This window comes from Sapajus apella, unplaced genomic scaffold (genome assembly GCF_009761245.1).
Source record: "Sapajus apella isolate SASKATOON/1434 unplaced genomic scaffold, GSC_monkey_1.0 scaffold89, whole genome shotgun sequence".
NCBI classification, from domain to species: domain Eukaryota; kingdom Metazoa; phylum Chordata; class Mammalia; order Primates; family Cebidae; genus Sapajus; species Sapajus apella.
This window is the reverse complement of record NW_022437029.1, coordinates 8,463,550-8,489,981: the sequence shown is the minus strand read 5'-3', so window position 1 is coordinate 8,489,981 and position 26,432 is coordinate 8,463,550. Positions and strand designations below refer to the sequence as shown.

The following is a 26,432-nucleotide window of genomic DNA, read 5'->3' as shown; positions in this document are numbered from 1 at the left end:
ACAGAGTGAGACTCCATCTTCAAAAAAAAAAAAAAAAAAGAAAAGAAAAGAAAGATAGTCTAGGCCAGTCTTGTTCCGTAGGCCGTGACTTCACCCCTTTATGCTCCCTGGAACCTGCTCCTTTGTAGGGCTCCAGCAGTCATCCCTACTCTGCCTGGAAAATTCTACCACTGGGTGCACTCGGCAAGATTAGAAAGCAGAACTCCAAAAGTCCATGATGAACATGCACCCACGTGGCCCGCCGTGGAACAGGTGAGGTGGGAACCTTTCTGCCTCTTTTACCTGAGTGTGGAGGAACATATCAGATGGGCTGACTATACCTTTGCACGCCTGCTAAGGCCCAGCAGCTTTGACATGATAGGACCCTCACCTCCCAGCATAATTGAGAAGCAGTGACTCAGGGGCCAGAAGACCCAGGAGAGCCAGAGAGAAGGAGGAGTGAATAACCCAGGTGTTTTTCACCAAACACTTGTGTGCTTGGAAGTATTCAGTGGGTGGCACTTTTTCTTGTGCACAGGAATGCTTGATGCCCCTTCGCCTCTCTGAACAGACGAAGGCTGCTCTTCGCACAGGCAGCTGGGCTAATGAAGTCGCTCTCCTCTGAGATGATGTTATTGTGGCCATAGAAAGGAAAGAGAATAAAGGAAGGATAAACCTAGGGTTGCAGAAAAAGTCGGGTTCTTGTCACACGACCAAGAAAGATCAGGCTCGTGGATACATAGAAGGGTGAGAAGCGGAATTTATTGGTAAAAAATGAAAAAGGAAAATCAATTCGGCAAAGTGAGATAGAGTCCTGCTAACATGCTTGGCACCTCACGGACTGAATCCCAGGTCCCCACCCAGGAACAGGAGAGGCCAGGCTCCTCCCCATTGCAAAGGGTGCAAACCTCCTGTAGCTACACCCTGTCTCCCAGTGTGCAGGTTGGTGGGAGATTCCCTGGGGAGCCCTTTTTACTTGGTTGTGTCACTTGGGACCTGAGAGTCTGGTGACAGTCAGCCACAGTAAGACATGGAGAGTTATAAACCTCGGGGTCCCGAGCCCCAGGCTGGGGGAGAGGAGGCACTGTCATGTGCTGCCACCTCTCACCCAGGCAGGCCCCCCAGGTCCAATTTGTTCCTTGCCCTTTGGGTTATGATAAGCCAGTGAGCAAAAACAAAAACTTGTAAGAAAAGATTATTTAAAAATAGATTTGCTATTTATCAGAAAGAGCTGTTAATTAGGCATGTTGAACTTCTTCCTCATGCCAGACTTTATAATGTTTATGAAAGTTGTAAACTGGTTCAAGTTAACAAGTGTTTGCCTGGCACTCGCCATGTGCCTTCTTGAATGATGCCAGGTAGGAACACGAAGAACAGTTACCTGACAATTTAACTAGGATGGTGCCCCTTCCACTGTGGGTCTCAGGGTTGGACATTCTGTGTCATCTTAAAGAGGTGGCCCTTATCAGAGGGGAAGAGCAGGCTCCGGAGGGTTGGCCGCGCTGACCAGCTCCGGGACCTTGGCTGAGTTACTCAGTTCCTCCGACCTTCAGTTGTCCCATTTGTAAGGTATATAAACACAATTGAGACAGCCAGGTGGGAAGGGCTCCGTGGCAGAACCTGCAACCACCTGCACACCGGGCGGAAGGCGCGCTAGGGTGGAGCCTGGGGAAGTTCCGCATTTGCAGCCGGGAGAATCCTGGCCCCTCCTCCTCCTGGGTGGAACGTGGGATTCAATCTGTGAGGTGGGAAGCTGCTCTAGCAGGACCTTGGCTTTGCAGAGAGTCCCTGTTTCTCCTTTTGCTCTGTAAATTCCATTGTTCCCACCCTTCAAAGTGTCTACGAGCCTAATGTTTCACGGCCATGTGACGAGGGCTTGGCTCTTTACTGAACTAAGGAGAAAGTCCCGCAATACTCTTTTTTGCGAGTACATTTGAAGATGAGATCGCATCATTAATTCAGTAGCACAGCCTCTGGCTCCTAGTAGGCGCTCATCGACTACCTACAGCTAAGGAAGTCGGCCTTTTACTTGGAGTTCTCTGTGTGGGGCAGAGCAAGCCCTGAATACATTTGTGAGAGGCTAGGTTCTGCTTATTTTAAAAAGCATCATCAAGGTTTGATGAAAGGTTACAAGTAGGACGGCTGAAAACAAACATTTTCAGTCTTTGCAGTATCGATGCAAAAAGGGTTTCCCTGCTTTTCAGTGGTGTGATTTGGGAAGCACTGACTAAAGTGTTTGGATCGGGAGAGGGAGGGAGGCGGTGAAGGAGAAAAGAGGGAGGCCTCTTAGCCAGAATTTGCAGGTGTTAAATACAAACCCCAAATTGGTTACTGTGACTCCTGAGAGTGGGGAAGGAAGTGGGTGGGTGGACGGGTAGGGTAGGAGTGGCAAAATCAGGCCCGAAACCAAAGACTCCATATGATGCATCTTAACAGATACTCCCTCAAATTTCCTTTCTTCTCATGGGGGTGGGATTTACATAAGCATTTTCTTGAGTCCAGATAACAAAACCATGCCTTGAAAGACATTTCACTTTTTCTGCCCATAATCAAGGCTGGTACATTCCAAGATTCAGAGATCCTTGATCAACAACAAAAAATGTCCTCACCAATTTCTGAAAGCCTTCCAAAGCATGGCAGAATGGAGAACAGGGAGATGGCAAACCCCACCACCAGCCTAGGGGTCCCAGCTGCCCTCCTCTCCAGAAATGTTTTCATCTCACCAGACAGCGCTTCACATGCACCCTATTCAAAACCCATTCTAGCTTCTCGATTTCTTGCACGACAGAAACTAATCTGTTAGACCTTTAATAAACGTTAATAAACGGTAATAAACGTTAGCCCTTTAAAGAGCATTCACTGTTTGCCCCCCAAGAACCTGTAAAACTATGTCCATTTGGCACACACAGAGCAAGGCTGCCTGCAGAAAGAGCGCGGTGTGTGTTTTTCCGATGAAAGATGTCTTTTTAAAGCGCAGCATTGTTACTACAGTACTGGCACATTATGTCTGAGATGGATGCTCTCTTGAATGATAGCACTTCCTTATTGTTGGTGCCCACCCATCACTCTTCTGAAAAGCACGAGCTGTATAGCATTTGCTGTGTTCCTACAAAAGAAAAATTTTAGATGATTTAAATACCTAACTGTTCCTAATTGTTATTCAGAACAAAAGGTTGCACTTCTTAAGTGTTCCCCTCCTTTAACACTGTTTTTAATACCTCCACTTAAAACTGAAAATAAAGATGCTTTTGCATGTGGATGGGTTGCTGTAAGTTCACGGACTGTGGACCATCCATCCTTGTGGCTGGGCGTGGGCTCGGGAGCTCATGCACAGCTCGCACCACCCTCCTGGGAATGCACCTGGGACTAGGCAAGGCCTTACGAGCCAGCATGCTTCAAGGCTCTCTAGAGGTCATAAATGAATGAGATTTTTCTACCCAACCTTTAGAAATTTAAAGTTGTTTTGGCGGGTAAAACCACTCCATCCATGTGTCCCCTGCTCTGGGCTGGGGATAATGAAGAATTCCACATCTAAAATGACCCCACACTGGTAGACACCAGGCTAAGTTTTAATTCCTCTTGGAAGAAAGTTTGCAAAGATCCTGCACTAGTCCACGATTCTTCCTTTAAGCTTTATCTACACAACTAAAGTCATGTCTTGATCAAATGATGGACATGCATTGTAAGAAATGTGTCATTATGTCAGAGGTGTGTAAACCAGAGCAACTCCATCTTGAGTAGGGGCTGGGTAAAATGTGGCTGAAACCTACCGGGCTGCATTCCCAGACAGTTAAGGTGCTCTGAGTCAGAATGGGATGGGAGGTCGGCACACGATACAGGTCATGAAGACCTCGCTGATAAAACAGGTTGCAGTAAAGAAGCCGGCTAAAACCCACCAAAACCAAGACGGTGATGAGAGTGACCTCTGATTTTTTCACTGCTACACTCCCACCAGTGCCATGACAGTTTACAAATGCCATGGCAATGTCAGGAAGTTACCCTACCTGGTCTAAAAAGGAGAGGCATGAATAATCCATCCCTTATTTAGCAGGTAATCAAGAAACAACCATAAAAATGAGCAACTAGCAACCCTCTGGGCTGCTCTGTCTATGGAGTAGTCATTCTTTTTTTTTTTCTTGTTTGCTTTCTTTTTCTAAATTTTTTTTTTTTGGGGGGGGGACAGAGTTTCACTCTTGTCACCCAGGCTGGAGTGCAATGGCATGATCTCAGCTCACTGCAACGTCCGCCTCCTGGGTTCAAGCAGTTCTCCTGCCTCAGCCTCCTGAGTACCTGGGATTACAGGTGTGCACCATCACTCCCAGCTAATTTTGTATTTTTTAGTAGAAGTGGGGTTTCACTGTGTTGACCAGGCTGGTCTCGAACTCCTGACCTCAGGTGACCCACCTACCTTGGTCTCCCAAAGTGCTGGGATTACAGGTGTGAGCCACTGTGCTGAGACTGTTCCTTTACTTTCTTAATAAACTTGCTTTCACTTTACGAACTTGCCCTGAATTCTTTCTTGTGTGAGACCCAAGAACTCTCTCTTGGGGTCTGGATCGAGACCCCTTTCCTGTAACAGCTATGTGATTTTCTTGCTGCGCTAACATCACAGAGTGGACTTACTTACACAAACCTAGATGGTATAGCCTGTTACACATCTTGGCTCTATGGAATGGCCTATTGCTCCTAGGCTGCAGACCTGTATAGCATGTAACTGTACTGAATAATGTAGGTAGTTGTAACACAAGGGTAACTATCTGTTTACCTACACTTATCTAAACACAGAAAAAGTACCATGAAAATATACTATAATCTTATACAAACACAGTTGTGTGTGTATCCTGGCATTGACCAAAATGCTGTTATGCAGCACATGACTGTGTTACCGGAAAGGGGTCCCGATCCAGACTCCAAGAGGGGGTTCCTGGACATTACGCAAGAAAGAATTCAGGGTGAGTCCTTAGAGTAAAGTGAAAGCAAGTTTATTAAGAAAGCAAAGGAACAAAAGAATGGCTACTTCATAGTCAGAGCAGCCTGGAGGGCTGCTGGTTGCCCATTTTTGTGGTTATTTCTTGATTATATGCTAAACAAGGGGTCGATCATTCATGAGTTTTCCAGGAGAGGGGTGAGTAATTCCCAGAACTGAGGGTTTCTTCCCTTTTTACACCATATAGAGTAACTTCCTTAGGTGGCCATGGCATTTGTAAACTGTCATGGTGCTGATGGGAGTGTCTTTTAGCATGAACGCATTATAATTAGCATATAGCGGGCAGTGAGGAGAGCCAGAGGTCACTTTCATCAGCATCTTGGTTTTAGCAGGGTTTGACTGGCTTCTTTACTGCATCATTTTATCAGCAAGGTCTTTGTGACCTGTACCTTGTGCCGAGCTCCTATCTCATCCTGTGACCTAGATTGTCTAACTTCCTGGGAATGCAGCAATGTAGGTCTCAGCCTTATTTGACTCAGCCCCTATTCAAGATGGAGTTGCTCTGGTTCAAACACCTCTGACCACTGTATATACCATTAGTAGCAGGAAGGAAAGACGGCAGACTGTCTTCAGTCATGTAAGCTGTAGTGTTCACACACACACACACACACACACACGCACCACTTCGATTGATTACACAGCTGAGAGTCTGCTACCATTTAGATCACTGGACAGACATTTTTCAGTAACATAAGAGTTTAACCTAAAATCCTTATGCTTAATGTTAAGTCAATTTCCTCCTTCCTACCCTAGTGAAGGATGGACAGTCACATTTTTTTTTGTCACAGATTGGGATATGTGTCCTGCATTTTGTGTAAAAATGCTGCCCTTCTGCCCTTTGCCCATCCCACCAAACAGGTCTCAGTGCACACTGAGTGTGTGACGAGCCATACCACACACTTCGAGTGACTCCATTTTCAGTGATCCCATGCCTCCACGTTCCCCATGAAACAACCTCTCCTTCTCTCCTTATTATTGTCCCTTGGAGCACCTAGGTTTTCCAAAACAGGAGTCCCTCCCCAGTGAGAGGATCACAAAGAGTTCCAACCTGCAAGCCCAATGCATCCCACAACGGAGCTTGGTCCTTCTGCCACAATACAGGACTACATGACCGGCTGCTGTCGGCCCTTCTGAGTCAGAGAAGAGTCCTTGTAAGATTACAACACTACACCCTTTGTGGGTTTTTATAGGGCTAGACGGTTTTGCCTAATTCGGCTGAGACATGGGTGCCCTGCAATTATCCTCGTTAGCTGCAGTGCCAGATGTGTTGAAGTGGAGCAGTGCGTTCTGGCTTCCTCAGAAAAACAGCTTCCAGGTTTCTTCTTGAGTTGGCTTGAGGGTCACAGAGAAGCTTTTCTTAAGTTGATGTACAGCCATTAGTTGGATGCCTAGGGAGACCACAACGGTCCCCTGGGGTGGCCATGTGAGCCCAGCCTCCGTAGAGAGTCAGTGCAGGGCTGTGGGAAGGGCTCCTCTGCCAGCAGCTCCAGTTTCACAAGTTCTCATCCTCCTTCTGACCAGACATCCTCTGCCGCTGGGTGCTTCCAGCCTCTGGTATTACCCTGTGTTTGTTTTCAAAAGGCTTCTTTTGATACCACCCCTGGATAAATGTGTTTTGAATCCCACCACTACTCCAAAGTAATTCCGAATTCTTGTCACATTTTATCCGGTGGAGTCACACTCTTCCCTGTCACCCCTTCCACAGTCCACTCTAGGGATCACACCAGATTGGTGTCATCTGTAACTTCATGAGTATGATCTCTATCCTCATCAGTCCCTACAGACAAGAGCAATTCTACCTCATCTGCAGCAATTTGAAAGGGACCACTGGGAACTCACCTAGGGAAGTGAGAGTTGCAGAAACATTCTTTTCCATCTTCCTCCCATTTCCTGCCCTTTCCCACTTCTGTCCGTAAGCTACAGGCAAACTCAATCATTCGGTGAAGGGATCTCTCCAGGAACCAGGGTCCCTACCATCCCAAGGACATGCTGACTTCCCACCAGTGAAGGAGCCTTTACAAACATCCCCTCACTCCTTCCCTCTGTCACCTCCCAGCATTCAGAACCATAATGATATTCATTCCGGGTGTTTGCAACTTTAGAACACAACATGTTTATTTTTTGACATTAAACACACCAATGGCTATGTGAGAGTTTTAGAAATATGTTTCCCCCTCTGTACTGGGAGTAGGGAATTGCTTTTATTAGAGTCTCCCAGATGCTAAAAGAAGAGAAATGGGCTGAGAACAGTGCGCTGGACAGAGTCCAAAGCTGCTGTGTAATCTCTCTGACTTTTCCTTGGCCAGCTCCTCCACATGTGATAGCATATTGTGCACACAGCTCCCACAGAGGAAGACCTGCCGGATTCAGCCCTAATGAGAGACCAACCTGTGTACATGGCCAATTTGAAGAAGTGGGGGGGAAAGCCAAAACTGTAATTGTGTGGCTTCTATTCCCCAAAGTGAATCCAGGGTCTTAGGCTGTTTCATGAAGCCCCAAAGCCAAGGCTGCGATCTGCCTTGGGGAGGGGTGCAGCTCACACATGAGGCTGTGCTGCTGCGTTACCCACCAGGATGACTCTGCCCCGCTAATGGCCCTGGGCACTTGGAGTGGGCTTCTTCCTGAACACAGATCAGGAATGCAGGCTCCTTTTCTGCAGTACTTCTCCTTAATCCCTGCAACTCTCCATAGGCAAGACTAGCTTTCCACAAGGAGGGGTTCATCTCCTCTCTCTGCCAGGGGCTTGCCTTGCAAACTGCTGTGGGAATGACTTTTCCTCTAGGACCTATCTAGGTGCAGAACAACATTTAGATGGCTACTATTTTCTCGTATTCAATATTCCTCTTACTACCACCTGCCATTTTCACCTGTTGTTCTGGTATTCAATTCTAATCCTCATACTCTTTGTAAAGCTCCCACTTTGCTCTGTAATATTTCTAAGTTCTTTCTAGAGGAAGAAAGTTAAATTAAAATTTAAAGAGGAAAGAAAATAATCATGTGGGAAGGTGTACATAACTCTCGAAACAGAGTGTGCATTTGTTTCTGAATTCAGATTTAAAGTGTTTTAGTCACACAGTGTCAGATATGAAGATGATAGAATTCATGGATTACTCTGACCATCAATGTTTGAGATCTTAAAAGTCAGGACAGCTTTTAATTCCAATATCCACTCTATGGAGAGCCTAGGTGAGGCTGAAGGAAGAAAAACACAGTTTAAAATATCCAGATTTTCTTGCCAACCAGAAAGATTTTCCAATCAGAAAGCTGATTTTGTCAGGCCAATACCTAAAATTTGAAACCCAGAGAGAACTTGAAAAACATACAAACAAACAACCTTTCCCTTTGAAACCCTCTGTATATATTTTTAGAAACCTATTCTTTAACAGTACATTTTATCTGCTGTAATAATCTTTTAGTGAGTCAATAGCTCTACCAACTAGGCAATGAGCAAAATAACAGCTTGATCTATCATTTTCTTTCAAGTCCAGGTTTTACCTATCCTTCTTTCTTTGTTTTCAAAGAGAGAAGAAAAGAAGAGCAACCAAGAGCTGCAGTGGGGTGGGAAGAGGGATAATCATTCAGTGACAGATATCTGGGTATGAGAGTTGTACCGCCCATGTCCGAGGCCAGGGGACTGTTCTCACCACCTTCCTAGGTGTTCATGTAGTGAACACCTCAAGCTGCAGGGAAGCACGTTGGTTCCCCTGAACCACATGGAACCTTCCCTCGCCATTATTTAAAACTTTAGTCACGATTATTTTCCTGAATTTAGGTAAATTTGTTGGTTTTATAGATACACCTATGGCTATGTCTAATGAAAATCAAGACAATCTGTTGAAAAGCCAATTCAAAAGAATACATATGTGTGGGGGGGGGTGGGGAGGGAAACGGAGGCAGAGAGACAGCCGCAGAGAGAAAGAGAGAGGACAGAAAGAGAGAGGACACATTGAACCTCCAGGTAACCATTGAATAAGAAAAAAGATCAGGATGGGTGTGGGGCTCGTGCCTGTAATCCCAATGTTTTGGGAGGCTGAGACAAGAGGATTGCTTGAGGCCAGGATTTCAAGAACAGCCTGGGCAACACAGTGATACCCCCATGTCTACAAAAAAATATATTTTTTAATTAGGTGAGTGTGGTGCTGTACACCTGTAGTCCCAGTCACTCAGTGGGTGGAGATGGGAGGATTGCTTGAGTACAGGAGTTCAAAGCCATGCTGAGCCGTGATTACACCACGCCCTCCAGTCTGGACAACAGAGAGAGACAGACAGAAAGAAAGAAAGAGAGAGAGAGAGAGAGAGAAAGAAAGAAAGGGAGAGAAAGAAAGACAAAGAAAGAAAAGAAGGAAAGAAAGAGAGAAAGAAGAAAATGAAGGAAAGAAGGAAGGAAGGAAGGAAGGAGGAAGGAAGGAAGGGAGGAAGGAAGGAAACGAAAAAGAAAAAAGCATATATATGAATAAAACAAGGTTATATGTGAAATAAACTGCATGTTATTCATCCCTCTAAGGGTCTAAAGCCTATAAGAAATAATATGTTTAGGCCAGGCACAGTGGCTCACACCTGTAATCCCAGCACTCTGGGAGACTGAGGAGGGGCGATCACGAGGTCAGGAGATCGAGACCATCCTGGCCAACATGCTGAAACCCTGTCCCTTCTAAAAATAGAAAAATTAGCTGGGCGTGGTGGCACGTGCCTGTGGTCCCAGATACTCGGGAGGCTGAGGCTGGAGAATTGCTTGAACCTGAGAGGCAGAGGTTGCAGTGACCCGAGATCGCACCACTGCGCTCCAGCTTGGTGAAAGAGGAAGACTCCGTCTCAAAAGGAAAAAAAAAAAAGAAATAATATGTTCACCTTATGAATGCAATAAGTGATTTTTGATACATTCTGTTTGTCTTATGGACTCTTTAGAGCGTTTACATGATAAGTTGAGTCTAATTCCACAACTTCTGCCTAGGGGTACAGGAGAGACTTGCATGGGTTTATCTAGTGGAATAGCCCATCATTCCCAACCCCTCCCTGCCCAGGATAAAGAAAACCTGTCCCAAGCTCTTGGTCCACAGAAGAGGTGACACGGTGCTCTCAGGCTTTGCTGAAAAAACGCGAGAACAGCACAGAACCCCCAGAGGACTGGGCCAGCCAAGTACAGCCTGACTTTTTGGAGAAAAGAGGAAAATGGAGTGAAGAAGTGTTTCTCTTTTCTGTGCTCTGGCACCTATCCATTGGCGTGGAAAGGCAAACAAGTCAGTATGGACTTGAGAAAATAAGAGTGGACTTACGTGGACACTTACAGGGAGGCAGTCACCAGCAACACTTACAGATGCGGCCACGGGTCTCCACGGCAAAAAGGTTGGGCACAGGGCAGGCCTGGGATCAGGCAGGGTTTGTGAGCACATTGGGGCCCCCTAGGCTGCTCCCCTGGAAGAACAGGTCTCACGGGCTGCACTCCAGGTGGCCCCAGCTGAGCTCATCTTTGTACAGACTACACTCTGTCCAAGCACAGAACCTGGAAGTGGAGCCAAGGGAGGGTTTTCTCCTCCTGTAACATTGGAGAGGGCATTGCATTGTTGTAGACTACGTGAATGAAGGAGAATCTGGCACGAGGACTCTTTCCATCCTCCTGGCTGTGGAGTGAACAGGTGGCCCCAAATCTGTCTATGTGGTGGGGGGCGGAGGCGGGTAGGGAGAGGATGAATCTGAAAATATAATGTCCTGAAACTTAAATCTGAACCACATAAAGGAGAAAGAATAAGCTCTAAGGTAGCACTCCCAACATTTTCCACCGAAATATCAGAAAAAACTGCTTATGCTTGGATAAGAAAGGGCAGGTGTTGGCCCAAACCCACCCTCTACAGTCACAAAATGCATCTGAAACCTTAGTTTTTGTTTTCAAATCGCATGATGATTTTGTATTCTATTGTATAGTAGATCTGTGATAGTTTTAATATAAATGTATAGTTAGAAGTTCTCAGTTATTTAGCTTGTTCCCCAAAAACCACCTGGTAAAACGATGCTTTGGGAAGACACCCCACACTTCTTCTGTGACTTGGTTTCTGCAACTTGATACCTCCCCTGCACCTCTTGATAGGTATGAATTTAACAAGCACAGCTAGGGAACAGGAGCTCTGCTCCTCAAACAAACAGAGAGAGGCCACAGCGGCAGGAGGAGGTCACACAGCAAGGAAGGAGGGGAGGTCAATGCAGCCAGCGCCTGCCCCTCAGGGCACCCCGCTTCAGGGCCACCCCGTTCTGCTCACCAGAGGACTCAACCACTAGCCGCCTTTACACACCCCAGCTCAAATGTAGAAACAACTTGCTTCTGATGGTTTCTCTTAACCTAGCTGAGACAGGTAATTATTTTTTTCAAAGAAATTGGGGAAAAAAATAAGGAGAAAATAGGCAAATAAGTAAAAGAAACATTAAAAAATCAGCTTTCTTGCCTCTGCACGTGCCCTCGCCCGTGACAGGCACAGTTACCTCAGATGAATGGAGGGCTGTGCAGTGTTTGACCCTGCACTAGCTCACGTCCCTCTGCCAGAGCTGGTCTCCCGGACACCCCGAGAAGGAACTGTCATCAGGGCCCAAGCACGGCTTAAGACATAGCTCTTCTCCCGGCTTCTCCCTCTTCCTGCTCTCTCCATCTATATGTGTCTGGTGTGTGTATTGCATATGTTCTGTGCATGTGTTATATGCCATGTGTGCATTATGTGAGCGTGTACTGAAGATTACGTGTTTTGAGTGTGCCATGTGTGGTGTGTGAATGTTTAGTGTGTGCCAGCTGTGCTCCATGTGTGTGCTGTGTGTTGTATGTATATGTTGTATGTGCTGTGTATGTTGTGTGTGCTTTGTTGTGTGAGTGTGCTCTGTGCTGTATGTGTGTTGCATTTGTGTGCTGGGTTGTGTGCTGTGTATTGTGTGAGATACACATACATAAATCTGCACATAGTGCAGTGAATCTCAAGACCAAACAGAGCCCCTACGTATCTTTGCCACCCACCCAGAACCCTCCCTCAGTAATTCCACCTGAGAAGTTTATTCTTCACCAGGAGATGGTAAGGATGGGGTGACTGGCATATTAAATAATCTCAACCCTCAGGCAAGATGTCAACTTTTATACACAGGATTTGCCTCAGCTTTGTATTCTACCAAGTGTTAAATAACACTAAATTCATACAATAAATATAACAGTCACATAGTAATTCTAGCTGTAGAACAGTAAGAGTGCAGCCTTTTCACAAAAGCATAATGCAGAGTAAAAGCACTAAGCTTCCACTGAGAATATGCAGGAGGTTAAAAGTAGTTGGATTTAATTATTTCATTAGAGCCTATACTATAGTATGTGCAGGTATACAATATTTATATAACAATATCAATGATATATTTTAGGCTTTCCCTGTAGCATAGTAAAGAAATTGGCAGGGAGGAGAAAAGGATTCACTTCGTTGGAAATGATTCATTCTTATTTCCAGACCAAATCCTACAATTGAATTCAGCTTCTAAAATTTGGGTAAATTGCCTGATTTCGTCTCCACTCTGACCTTTGGAATCTGGCTGATTAAGGCTGGGCCTGCTAACACAGCTGGTCTGTCCTTCTACTAAGCTGACCTGCTAGAAACCAGCCAATTCAGCCAGGCAACCAGCTACTAATCAGCCAGTTTCTAGTTAATCTTTACTGCTTAGGAGTTCCAAGATTACTTAACTGCCAGCAACCAGGGGAGTGAAGGGACCTGTCCTTCTTCCCATGAAAACAGGAAAGACAGTCTTCTGTGAGAAGAAGGGTCAATGTTCAACTTAGAAAAGAATCAGTGATGGCCACGGAGCCCAGAGGCTGTGCTTCCCAGCCAGGCCACATGCACTGCGCACATCACTCTCTTGCCTCTGTCTCAGCTAGGTCCCCCCCTCCCTCTGCACTATGACTAGAATGGAGCTGTGTAAATATGGGTGGCATTAGTGCACACTCCACCGCCAGTGGAGATCCTCTGATATAAAAACAAGATGGCACAATGAACTGCAGAGTCCTGCCTATGGTCTCTGGGTTTATGGGAAGGGCATTTTGCAGGCTAACTGGGTGTTAAGGATACGCTTTGGCTATCTCCCCTGGCAGGGTCAGTTGGAGGGAGAGCTAATCACTCTGTAAACAGAGAGAAGAGAGATGCTTATACTTAATAAGCCATTGCAAATGGAAAAAGCTAGCTCCTACCCACCGTGATTCTCTCTAGAAACAAATGGCTTGGATCCAAGCACTACAAAGCCCTTTCCGAAGGCTGAGAGGTCTCCAGGTCCCAGCACCCCCAAACGTAACCCTTCTGTGTTGTTCTCTTTCTTGTGGAAGTAGCTTTAACAAGGGAAGAGGCAATGACTGTATGCGCGTGTATATCACAGTCATGATTATTCCTTTTGTCTTAAGTGATGGCACTCCTGATGTGCAGTTCACCCTTCTCCCTCAGGGGCAGAGGCAGCAATTACAGGGGAGGGCCAGACTGAGGAGCTGGGTGCTGCTTCTGCAACACCCTGTCAGAGGGTGTTCCCAATCCCCTTCCTCCAAGCCCCCTGAACCCTGAAGAGCGAAAGCAGCACAGAGCTCTAGCGGTTCAGCAAGTGGCAAAGCTGGCCTGGTGGCAGAAGGGAGGTTGAGGTCTCTGCCAAGGCTTGCTGCTCTGGTTTCTCTCATCTCTGGCCTGTGCCAACCATCCTGTCAGATGAAAGAAACAGTGTGGTTCAATGCGCCAAGTCAAAGCTCAGGCTGGGAGCCGCAGCTACGACACTGTCTCCACAGTCGTTTACATTTATTATTCTGTGCCCACTCTGGATACTTTCAGTTAAAATGTGGGAAATAAAAACACAAACCTGTCTCCCCAGGCTATAAAAAGGAATGATGAATATAAAAAAGGGGAAAAAAGGATCATAGAGCATTTTGTAGCTATACTACACACAAATCCTAAGTAAGCCTGGTGTGGGGTAATGGCAAATACAACCATGTGAGGTGGTAGAGGGGCACTTTGTCCCTGAGAGAACTCCAAAACCAGGGAATTCCAGGCGTAGGATGACAGCCTTCCTGCTTGCACAGTTGCTATTACTCGGCCCTTTTCTAGGAAAAAGGACTTCAAAAATTTCTACCAATCACTCACATGGCCAGTGTCTAGGGCACTAGCATTTCTTTCCATTTCAATTTGAATACAGCAAGGAATCCAGGAAGAAGACAAGGAACTTTTTTTTCTGACTTCTCCACTTAAGAGAGGGTGAATCTCTGGTCTCTTTCTAGAAACAAAGAAAGGAAGATCACTCACTAATAATACAGCCCTTCGACCTTCCAGCTTCTGGTTAGAACGAGGGGCCTAAACATAATCATCCAATAGTGTTTGTTCTGCGTGCCCCCTATCTTTGTCATTTCTCTTCTTCCTGTTTCTAAAGCTAGATTCAAACGTTTAAAAAAGTCCAGGCATGGTGTCTCATGCCTGCAATCCCAGCACTTTGGGAGGCTGAGGAGGGTGGATCACCTGAGATCAGGAGTTCCAGACCAGCCTGGCCAGTATGGTGAAACCTCGTCTCTACTAAAAATACAAAAACTTAACTGGGCATGGTGGGGCACACCTGTAGTCCCAGCTACTTGGGAGGCTGAGGCAGGAGAATCACTTGAACCCAGGAGACGAAGGTTGCAGTGAGCTGGAGTTTGTGCCACTGCACTCCGGCCTGGGTGACAGAGCAAGACTCTGTCTCAAAGAAACAAAAAACACAACAAAGCAAAACAAAAGTTAAAAGAGATTTAAAATAAGTATTGGGATACTTCCATTCTGCTAAAACTTATAGCTAATTTGCCTAGTCTTATTTCATTGTATTTGTATATTTACAGCTAGTGCTCAACTTACGACCACAATTGGTTCCGACAGACCGGTCGTAACACGATTTGGTCGTAAGTTGAGTAGGCTATATGTACAGTACTGTGAAATGATGTTATAAAAATCTTTAAGTCATATTTTATCATAATTTTCTTTCATTGTCATATATCATAATTTTCTTTGTTCATTTTATGCCATTTGTATCATCTCTACACCATTTTGTTTCTTATTTTTACATTCGTCAGGTTTAAGTAAAACACTGCATTACCAGTACAACTGGTTTAATATTTGCAAAACATACAAAATTACAAAATACAGGTGCATACAAAAATACGAAATACAGGTGTAAAAAATACCATAGGAAACATTTTCCCAATTGCAAAACATATCAAAATATATAAACATGTACGAAACATTTTATTGGTTGCTGGTGCTTGGTCGTTGATGTCGTCATCTGAGGCAGCAGTTGGGGTTACCGGAGTTGGTTTTTTCATAAACATGGTGAGCTTTGTCTGAATTGCATGTTTCTTTTTTCTTTATAAATTTCATGATACGGACGAAACAGATCGTGCGCCATCCGTTCAATCCTTGCAAATTGTTCGATGTTTGGGTCCATTGCTTCGAAATGTATAAGAAGTTTATTCAGTAAAGATAAACCGTCCGATAATCCCTTAGTGGTGAACTTTCTTTCTGGCTCCTCCTCTTCTTTCTCTGCTTCTCTTCTTTCTTCTTCTGCCACTCTTTCTTCTTCCAGTTCGATTAGCTCTTCATTTGTAAGTTCTCCGGATTCTTTGTCTAGTAACTCTTCGACATCTTCCATTTCACACTCCAAAGAAAGGTCTTTAGCGAGTTTTACTATTTTTTTCCTGAATAGTTGCAAGTTCATGTTCACTGTCAAATCCGTCAAAACCATTAACATAGCGCTTAACACAATTTTTCCAGATGCCATTCATGCACTTTGGCGTCACAGCCTCCCAGGCGGTAGCGATATTCTTGATACACATCAAAATGTTGTAGTGTTTCCAAAAATCTACAGCGGAGCAGTCATGGCTAGCAATTGTGGTCATAAAGTCGAATGGTCATAAGTTGCATAGGTCGTAAGTCGATCAACACCTGTACTCTTTAAAGAAATGTTTCAAAACCACGACGAGCTATCACTTCACACCAACTGTTACTAAAGAAACAAAAAATAACAAGTGTTGATGTGTTGGTGAGAATCTGGAGGAATGAAACCTCCTGTGCATAGCTGGTGGGGATGAAAAATGGTGCTGCTTCTGGGGAAAACTATGGAAGTTCCTCAAAAAACAATAAATAAAATTACCTTTTGATTCAGCAATTCTATTTCTGGGTATATGCTGAATAGAATGGAAAGCAAGAACTTCAGGAGATAGTTACATCCCCATGTTCACAGCAGCTTCATTCACAATGGCTAACAAGTGGAAGTAACCCAAATGTCCGTGGACAAATGAATGGGTAAACCAAATATAGTGTGTATACACAATTGGCTCTTATTCAGCCTTAGAAGGGAAAGAAATTCTGCTGCATGCTACAATGTGGATGAACCTTGAAGATGTTAAGTGAAATAAGCCAGTCACAAAAGGATATTGTGTGATTCTACTAATATGAGCTCCCTAGAGTAGTCAGATTCATAGAGACAGAAAGCAGAATGGTGGTTACCAAAGGCAGGGGGAGGGGAAAATGGGAATTATAATTATTACTTAATGAATAGCGAGTTTCAGATCTGTAAGATAGAAAAGTTCGGGAGATGGATGGTAGTGATGGTCGCACGACAATGTAAATGTACTTAATGCCACTGAACTATGCACATAAAATGGTAAAAATGATAAAGTATATGTCATATATATTTTACTACTTTAAAAAAAGTGTTTTGAACATCGGACATTATGTTCTACCTCCATAACATTTGTGATGGAGGAAGAGCAGGTATTCTAATCTGCCCTCAACACAGGAAGGCAGGCAGAAGGCCTCAGTGCTCTAAAAGCTTTGAGCCTGGCCTGGTGAGGTCCAACATCTGCTGCTGGAATCACCCACCTGTTCAGCTACCTCCGGATGCCTCACCCTTTGCTAGGAGGCATAAAGATATGTCCACAACACTGTTCAACTTCAGGGCTAATGGCAGCTGTGGGGTCCAAGTAGAGAGGGTTTGGGGCTTACTGGCACCTCTCCTTCCCTCTGCTTTCACATCTGGCCAGGGACACTCCCCTTCTGCTAGGTTCCCAGACTCCACCGAGGCCCCCTGACTCGACAGGAGGGCATTGGTCCCAATTACCTCCCTCGACCACTGGACCACTGGCCCTCGCAGAATCCTGGCGGTGGCTGGGAACCCTGGCGGAGAGGCCTGTGCCTCCTGAAGCTTCAGACCTCTTTGGATGGGTGAGTCCCTCCGGTGCCTCTGTCCTGTGTCCAGCTTCCTTTGTCCTCTCCAGAGGTCCCTCCTGGGCCTCACCGCTGCTCAGGCTCCTCCAAACAGCAGCTCCCAATTCCCAGGACAGCTCTTCAAGACACAACCCCTTTCTCCCAGGAGACCCGCAGGTTTTAGCTCTCCTGGGGCCACTGCTGGACCAAGTCCTCAGTTGCTTCCTTGCCATTATCCTCTTTAAGCTCCCTCTCCCTCCTCTGGAAGCCCCTCTGGCTTCAGACTCCTTAATTGCGTGGCTGTTCCTTAACAAAAGCAGGTGCGCCTGCCCCGGGCCTCTTCGGACTTTCCATCACAGGCCAAAGGAAAACCAGACTTGGAAAAACTTGCAGGACTCAGGGGCCTTATTAAGACAGGCGCAAAACGATCCCTCTTCTTCTGTGCACCTTAGGGAACGCAGAAGGGAGGTAAGGCCGGGCAGGGGAAGTTCCCAGAGCGGGCAGTCAGGGTTGCCCCCAGGCCCTGGGCAAGGAGGTTTCCGGAGGCTCCGAAGTTCTCCAACATGTATGTATGTTTTTGGTGGTGGTAATTGGGAGGCAGGGGGTCAAGACCAGGAGTGCAGAGAGTGGGAGAGAAGACCCCCTCCGCCCATCCTGGGCGCCAGGTTGGTCCTAACCTCCACCCAGTGTCAACTTTTTGCTGCTCCCGTTAGATGGCGCCCAATACTTTCTAACCACTTGTGAAAATGCTCCTGGCCCGGAACAAAAAGAACCGTGGGGTGTGAGTGTGAGTGTGTGTGCGCGTGTGAGTGCGAGTGCGCGCGCGGGGCCGGGCACAGGGCACGGGCGTCGCCTGGCACTACGCGTGGCCCCGTCGCGGGTCGGCTTGGCCCAGGGCAGGGGCGCGCTGGCGGGAGGAGCTGCGCGGCCGGCGGAGAACTTTCTTCGTTTTCCCTTCGCTCTCCCTCTTGGGCTCGCGCCTAGGCCCTGGCCACTCTCCCGGAGAGAAGCCGAGAGAGCCGGCCGCGGCCTCAAGCAGCCAGCGCTGGCTCCAAATGACCGCGGGGCCACAGTGCGCGAGAGGAAAGGGGTCCGGAACTTGCGGGATGGAGAGCTGGGACGCACATGACAGCCCCTTTCTCCGCCCTGACTTACGGCCCCAGCGCTCACAGCCGCTGCTCTCTTTTTAAGAGAATGGGGCAGGTGCAGGTTTGGTTGCTGCTGTTTTAGCCGCTCCAAGGAAATTGTTTGGTGTAAGATTGATTTCCTAAGCGAATGCGTGCACGTTTCCAGCAACACAGGGCAACCTTTCTCGCCCCCAAAGCCGGTGAAATTAAACAGACTTCCTTATGAAAAGCCCCTTGGGGACCCTAGGGCGTTAGATGCGACAACTAATTTTAAAATAACTGTTTAACGGGTGGTTAGGGAGGGCGCTTTCTCTCCACTACCAAGTTCACCTCTTCTTCCACCCCCTCTAAAACAAGTGACTTGACGATAGGTGATCCCGTCCCCTAGTCCTCTCCTTAATGCCAGTCTGGAAGCGCACTGTCTTGGAGAAGGGATGCGTCTCCTCGCCCTCGAGAACCAGCGCGGAGACCTTCTTTTGTGCCTCCGCTTGGCTGTGAACTTTCCCGCGCGGTAGGTTCTCCTTTAAGAAAGTAGCGTCCCTATGAATATTTAATACTGTGCGCGGGCCGGCAGGGCGGAGGGGAGCCCACGGCCAGGGTTTCCGCGCGCGCAGAGACCCTGGCGCAGAGCGAGCGCTTCCCCACTAGCCTGGCCGCCGCGGGAACTCGGGGACTAGGAGGGCGGAGGTTAGCGGGAGGAAAGGGCCGGCAGAAGGGGGGCTGGGGACGGGAGCCCGGCTCGGGGCCGTCGCGTTCATTTCCATAAGAAAGCTGAAATCGCAGTTGGAAGCAGGATTTCTCGCCCCTGCAGCCCTTCCCCCATACCCGGTGTACTGCAAGAAGCTGGCTCCGGAGCTCAGAGCCCGAAGTGTGTGCTCTGGTCTTTGATGATGTTGATAAAATGTGGTTTCAAATGTTGTCCCGAAGAGGCCGGTTTCCTGTCTGTGTGTGGAATGGAAGTACCGCGCCGGGTGAGTACAGAGCGCGGGGAAGCGGACAGAAGGCGCAGGGCGGAGGAGAGGGAGGGCGCAGCCGGCGGGTGCGGGGCAGCCCTGCAGAGGAAGTTCTCCGGGGGGTTTTGAAAGGGGGAGCCAGGCTGAAGTCCAGTTTCCCGAGCACAGAAGATTGTGTGTGTGCGTGTGTGTGTCTCAGAGAGAGTGTGTGTTTGCTTTGGGGAGTGGGGAGCGAGATGAGGGAAGAGGTCACGAAAGCCCCAGAACCCAGGAAGCCCGCGCGTGGGACGGCCTGGCAGATCTCGCTACCTCCTTCTTCAAAGAGCGGGGGAAACTTCCGCTGGCCGTCGCTGACCCTCTTCCTGCGAAGGAATAAAAGTGAACTTGCCCAGATACTGGATTCCACTGGCGATTCAGTTGTTCAGTTCTTTCTGCGTTCGCATTGGGCATTGAGTTTCTTTTTGACTTGCAGTGTGAACAGTAGCCATGTGACCTCAATTCTATATCACACACACACACACACCCACCCCTACCTCCTAGGTACTTTATGATCCCATCTGGAAGAATTAAAATCCAGATCTGTAATGTTTATTCTTAGATAGTTTACCAAAAGCAGGGAGAAAATGTGTGAGACACATGTCTGCAAATATAACAAAAGTACTTTCCCTTCTGCTTGAAAAGTTGCCTGCAAATGGCTGGCTTCCGTTTACTGACTGCACCACCTGTACTTCTCCAGGAAGCTAAATGGAGTCAGGAATAAAGCACCAATCAGATCAAGCAATTAAATACCAATTATGACTATTAATGACTTTATTACTAATGACTGGAGTAGAGGACTCCAAATCCAATTGAGGTAATCAAACTGTTTTAAAATTCTGCTACCTAACATTTTTACTGCACTCCTTCCCCAAAATAGGAGGTTAAAGTAACGGAGGTTAGGTTTTTCAAGAGTTCTCTAGGAGGTATTTATGGCCAATGTTGAATTTATTTCTCTCAGTAAAGTTTATTGCAACTGCTGGTAAATAATGGAGTCTTCCTTTCTGGTTCTGTCAAGTTATGCAAAGTGTAATTGATGATGGTGGTTACACGATATATGGTACTTAGTTTGGATGCAGAATCGGGAAGGAGCAGGGGTGCTTTCTCTCTTCAATTTCTCTGATAATGCAGCAGACCCTGGAAGATTTTAAGGAACAAGTGTTTTAATTCTTCAGATGAAGTAATGGCTATTGGGATGGTTGGAAGGTGAGGAAATGTAGAATGGGGAACCCAAACAGCAAAGCGAAAGAAGGAATTTGGCCTAGGTTTTGAATTTTATTTTTGCTCATAGATTGAAATGGCTTTAGCATGTCATAAGCTACGTGACTGAAAAGAAAAGGTTACTGAGAGCAGTATATTGGTGTAAAGGCTACTGTGTGGCTGGTTTTATTACTGAAGATGATTTGCCAGCCCTCCTCGCCTCTTGATTGACACCCCTTCTTATCCCAAATGGAAGTCCCTGCTCATTCTGGGATGGGAGGAGGAGGCCTGGAGGGAGGAAGGGAATACATTTCTGCTGGAGACCATGAGAAGAAAGGAGGAGGGAGTTAGCAGGGATTCTTTAGTCACTGTGTAGCAGGCAGGCTAGGCAGCTGGGCACTTGGAGGAGCCAGCAGTTCATCTTGATATAGGTCATCTCAGCTCATTGTCCCATAGTTCAGCCCTTCAGGACACAGAGAGTGTTTGGAGCAATGAACTTCAAGTCCCTGGCTTGGGATGTTTCCCCATCACCTCCCTCCTAGGTGGAAGCCTACAGCAGCAGCCGCCCAGCATCTGGTTCTGATGTGTTTACTAGGCTGGTATGGAAATGCCCAGGCTGCATGGTAGAAACCCGAGCTGCTAGTGACAAGCACACTGCTCTCCTAAGCAGCGAAAAGTTTTGATACTTTTTGAGCACTGGGTGGCCTCTTCTCTTGATGTGAAGCACATGATCCCCCCCTCCCCATTTCTATTTGTCAGAGTTAATTGCCCTGCAGTGGGGCAGCTTACACCTCAGGCAGTGCCAAGAAATACAGCAGGGAATCCTGCACAGGTAACAGGATGGCATGGTATTACCTTAGACACCTAGGAGTTCAAAAAGCTCAGTGGAATGAAATGGGCCTGGGGCATTCTCCCTTTGGTGCCTCCCTAGGGACAAGCCCCTTTGGTCTGGCCCAGACTGTGGGCAGCCTATGTTTGATGACCCTGAGTCCTGAAAGTGAAGTTAGTCACTTTTGTAACTGGACAGTCGACCCCAGAGGCAAATCTAAAGAGGAGAGCTTCAGGTATCCACACAATTTCATTTCTGTTCCAGGGCACCACGAGGCACCCTGAGAACTCAGAGGACCCAGAGGCTCCCCTCAAACAAATTCCCTGCTGACCCTGGGTACCCCTTGAAAGAGGAGCAAGAGGCTGCCACAAGAGTCGGCTTATAACTCCCAGCAAAGACTCCCAGCAAATGAGTTCTGTTTGGGCTCTGCCTACCACTAAGCCTGGTTGTGGGGGAGGCAGGGCCCCTGAACAGGGCAAGGATAATCAGTTGTTCCCCTTTCTGGGGTCAGAGGCAAAGAAGCCTGAAGGGCTGGTGGTGGCGCTGGCTCTGGGTTTATTGACTCTGTGATCCTATCCAGCTGTCCTGCGGGGAGTTCCAGAGCGCTCCCAAAGTGCATGGGGAAACTGCAGAAGCAGGACTGGGGCACAGTACCAGAAGCTATTTGTCTCTTAGAACCTGGCGCCCCCTCCACTTACCTTACAGGAGACCCACATCACTCAGGTCTCAGGACACCTGGTGGGAGAGATTGGTGAGAGTTGAAGGCAGATTTCCTCTACTTACAACTTGTTTGAAAATGGACATAAAGAGGAGAACAGACACTCCATCGCCCATACAGGGCCTCCATTGTGTCAGAAAACCTATCCCCTCCTAGGGCACCCTTGACACTCCCCTAGGTGGGCCTACATATTATTCAGGACCTGTCCCCTGTACCCAAATAAATATAAATGAGTTCATTTATTTAAAAGAAATATTACCAGGCTTATAAGAGCCACGCTAGTGAAAGAAAAAAAAAAAGAAAAGAAAAGAGAAGAATTTTTTTTTTTAAAAAAAGTAAAAAAGAAAAGAAACATTACAGCTTTAAACTTTTCCCAGCCAGAATCCACCTAATTGCATCAAGATCTCTTGCCAGGAGCCATAACCCCTTCCCCACCTGTTTTCCCTTCTTTTTTTTTGTGGCTTAAAATTGCATTTTAGGAGGGTTGATATAATGTTGTTCATGTCAGCAAGTCTCCCTGCCCCACCCTCACCACACCACCCTATATGGAATTATAGTTGGAAACCACACACACACATAGAAAATCTTTTAAGATTTTTTTCTGCTATTCTTCCTGACTAGAAGAGTTGACAAGACATAGACACATTAAGTTGCATAAAATACAGTAGCGTGATCAGCCTAAATGCATCTCATTTGCACTGTTTGTAGCCAGGGGTGGGGGCTTGTGTCACTCATTGCCTCCCCCTCCTCCTCCCAGGGTAGATCAGCCCGCTGGAATTTCAGAGCAGGCCCCAAGGCAGCAGCCATTTGGGAGGTGGAAGCCCCAGCCCACCCCAGGCCAGGGGTGGTGGGAGGGTGGTTAGGGAATGTGTCTGCAGGTCTGGCCTGAGGGCTTGAACCAGCTTTGGCAGACCTGGGCTCTGGGAGGCTTGGCGGGTGGGTGCCCGCAGCTGGAAGCTGGAGGTCTGCAGCGATGCTTCTGAGCTTCTCTTGAGTTGAGTTCAAGAAAGGGGACACCAAGAAGTAGGGGAACAGTCACTGACTATATTTTATATCCAAGCCTGCCCTTTCCCAGAGTTGTGTTCTCACTATCCTCTTTGCCGGTGGACGGGAAACACTTCTGCCTAATGGGTTTCTGCACCTGCTCCTAGCCCTGAACTCGGGCCCTGAGCTTCTCACTGCCGCCTGCTCTGCGCTGAGCCCCACTCCTGAGCCCGGGAGGTGCCGGAGCAGCGCCTCTCCCACCACTCCGAGAAGCCCATGGGAGCTGCGCCGGAGCCTTCAAAACCCCGTAGGGGCGTGGGGGTGAAGTTGGGGATCATTCGGGTGATTTTTTTCTTACTATTTCCCAATCCCTCTCCCGCGTTGATGTCAACTCTCCCAGTCTCCGGGTGTTGGGGCGCCAATCTTCTCCCTCCAATTCCTACCCACCAGCTGGAGGTCGGGTCCCAGGGTTGCCCCAGGGTTCAATGGCGGCGGGGGGGCGCCGGGTAGAGGGGCGGGAGGACCTGGATCTTCGGGGACTAAAGGGGACCTCAGCAGGGTCGGAGTGCATAGCCTTGGCCGTTGGGAGATACTCCACTAGCCACTGTGAGTGCTCAACAGCGTGTCGTGGGGGCGTCCCTTCTGCAGCTCGGGTGACTCAGACGCCCCGCCAGCCCCGCCAGCTCCCCGCTTCTCGAACGCTCTTCTGCTTGCCCAGCGGGGAGGCTTCAGGGCCTGCCTCCTCAGGCCAGATTGTAGCCCGCGACCTTCCCGGGCCAACCAAGGGCGAGGCATATTGCCCAACAAGGCCACCGCCTGACTGAGCCTCCAGGGGAACAGCCATTGCCAAAGCCCCGCGGGCCCAGGCGCGGCCACCTACCAGTACCCGCGCAGGCCTGTGGGAGCTCACGGGCAGAGGCCGAGAGGCTGGACTGCCAGCCCCACACCGCTGACAGCCGGGCACATCTGCGGAGCCCGGGGGAACAATCAGCGGGCTCGGCGTCCCGGGAGCTGGGGACACGCCTGCAAGGTGTGTGATTCTTTAAAGATCCTTGTACTAGTTTTGCAGGAAGCCTTTGTTACAGCTTTGTCAGCCTGCGCGCCTTCAGCAGCTCCTCCCGGGCCCCTCGGTTCCCTCCCGGCTCGCCCCCGCGGAGAGGACCTGGCACAGGGGATCTGCCCAGAATCAACTGCCCTGTTCCACCTCCCCTCCTGCAAGATTCTCGTCCGTTGGCTACAGTCTCCCCTCCGTGCTTGGGGCAGATAAACACAGTTCGTCCCGCCTGCAGGATTGGGGCGATGCTGTCCTGGAAGAACAGGCTTTCTGAATGTGACCTCGGGTTGCTGCAGCGGCGCCATACTGCTACTGATGATCGAGGGTAGCTCGCCTGCCACCGTAGGGCGACTGCGGTGGGCACAGCAGGGCGCAAAGAGGAGGGGGTAACCTGCCTGCCCAGGCTAAATATTTGAGGATTCTGACAAAAAGAACTGGTTGAGGATGACGCAGTTATGAACTAACCTGGCTCCTACTGCCCCACAGGGCAACCAGTCCCAGTAGCCTTGGGTACCACTGCCCCCACCATATCACCGTTGTAAAGGATGGACTCCTGCTGAGCCAAGGTGCAGCTCTAGGCAGGATCCCTGAAGGATGCTCTGGCACACAGAGGGTGGAGGTAGGACTTTACATGCACACAAGCTTACATGTGCCCTGTCATATATGGTTACACTTTTCCCCATTCCCCCACAGTCTTCCTATTTAACTTGTCTTCATTCCTCCTTTCTAGGGCTTTCCGCCTGCACACAGTCATTTGGAGAAAATCAAGTGAGCGCACCTCTCCCCACAGAGGATTCTGTGTGTTATGTAACAGACTCACACTGGGATTCCTCAAGTTACCATTTTGCCCCAAATCAGCCAGGACTTGGTTTTCTGGCGGGGGTGTCAGGATGATGCAAATGGAGGTGGAAGCTTCATTCCCTGGGGGCTTTTATTCCCCTTCTTGAAGCCCCAGTTCAAGGCCCAGGAACAAAGGGGAAAGGTAACTGATCTCTCTTTTGGTCTTCCTCTCCCCTCACTTCCAGCCCCTCAGTTACAGACCCTCCTCTTTGATAAACAGAGGAAAGCCAGTGGGATCAGGTACATATATAAATACTGCTGACCTCGGCCTCCCCTTCTCACCGAAAAGCGGAAGCCCAGCCCGTTTCAGGTGCAGGCTGCTCCCTGCTTTGAGTGTCCACCACTTCTACTCCCCCAGGCTGCATGAGACTCAAGGCTACTCACTTAACATGCCTCTCTTGTTAAAAAACATTCAGGACAACTGTTAAATAGTTCTTGGAAGAGTTTAAGACCTTCTTTCAGGAGCAAAACGTTTTTAAAGCCTTGCTTGGCAGAAATCTTTAAGGCGTACAAAGTAGAATCAGTAGGCTCGCCTGAGCGATTTTGAAATTTGAAAGATTTCTCCCCATGAAATGTTAATTTAAAATAGTTTGTAGATGTTATTTTGTTGTACGATGGCTTTTTCACTATTGTCACCTAAAGATTCTCAAGACCAAGCTACTAAGACATTTCTTTTGATTTGGTTAGTTTCTGGGTGATACTATACTTTCTGATTAGACCTATTTAATTTATTTTTTTAACTCTGCAGGACAGTTTTCAACCTTGAAAATGTAAGTGAAACACAGACTCACCCTCCCTCTGAGACCCTGTTAGGTGCAGAAAGGAACAAATCTAGCTAGCCTCACTCACACCTCGAAGTTTCCCTGTCTGAACCTGGGTACAGTGAGCATGGTGGGTTTTGACACCTTTTATTTTATTGCTGGCTCAAGGAAAATTCTTTGAAATGAATATCTATTCTATTTCAGTGTGCAGTGTTCCAGCCAACTAAATGGGCCTGCCTTATGCCAAGAGGCAGTCCTGGAGGACAGAGCTAATATGTGATCTCCCAGGAAGCTCATCAGAACACCTCTTGTCCCTTTTCTTAAAAAAAAAAAAAAAATTAAAAAGTTTTTGGTTCCCTCTCAGTGTCTGTTCCATTATTTTGTAGCTACAATAATGAAACATAGGCAGCAGTGATCATTCTTTTTGTCTTTTGTAACCATGCCTAGTGTTGGGAACTCACGAAGTCCCAGACATACCTCGGATGTATTTTGTGCTTTTCACATTTATTCATTGCTGACTGGGCCACACAGATCATTCACACTTGATTCTGCCTTCTTCTGGACAACTCTCCCTCAAACAACACCCCTCTATGAACTTGCAGGGAAAGGGGATTCGCTTAGAGAAAACTTCCTGAATTAAAAAATACCAGACTCAGTCTCACCAGGTAATTGATCCTGGTCATGCCAGTGACTAGGAAGTCATCACCGAACACTCTCAGGAAGGAGGCAGGCCAGTGGGCACATTTCCACGGACTTTC

The 26,432-nt window shown here is 47.7% G+C and overlaps 1 protein-coding gene and 1 long non-coding RNA gene across 10 annotated transcripts in view; one reads left to right on the top strand and one right to left on the bottom strand.

Moving 5' to 3' along the window:
* The window catches only part of LOC116534826, a 60,956-nt gene that overhangs the window by 22,484 nt on the left and 12,040 nt on the right, over positions 1 to 26,432 (bottom strand). The gene's annotated exons all lie outside the window — the stretch shown is intronic.
* Positions 17,777 to 26,037, top strand: LOC116534827. 8 transcript variants are annotated; one of them, XR_004261893.1, is made up of 6 exons: positions 17,777 to 18,810; positions 19,111 to 19,270; positions 21,582 to 24,049; positions 24,309 to 24,415; positions 24,560 to 24,692; positions 24,804 to 26,037. It is a non-coding gene; the product is annotated as an uncharacterized LOC116534827 (long non-coding RNA). The 8 variants fall into 8 exon arrangements; XR_004261894.1 differs by lacking the exon at positions 17,777 to 18,810 and adding an exon at positions 18,828 to 18,986 and having other exon boundaries at positions 19,227 to 19,270; XR_004261892.1 differs by lacking the exon at positions 17,777 to 18,810 and adding an exon at positions 18,828 to 18,986.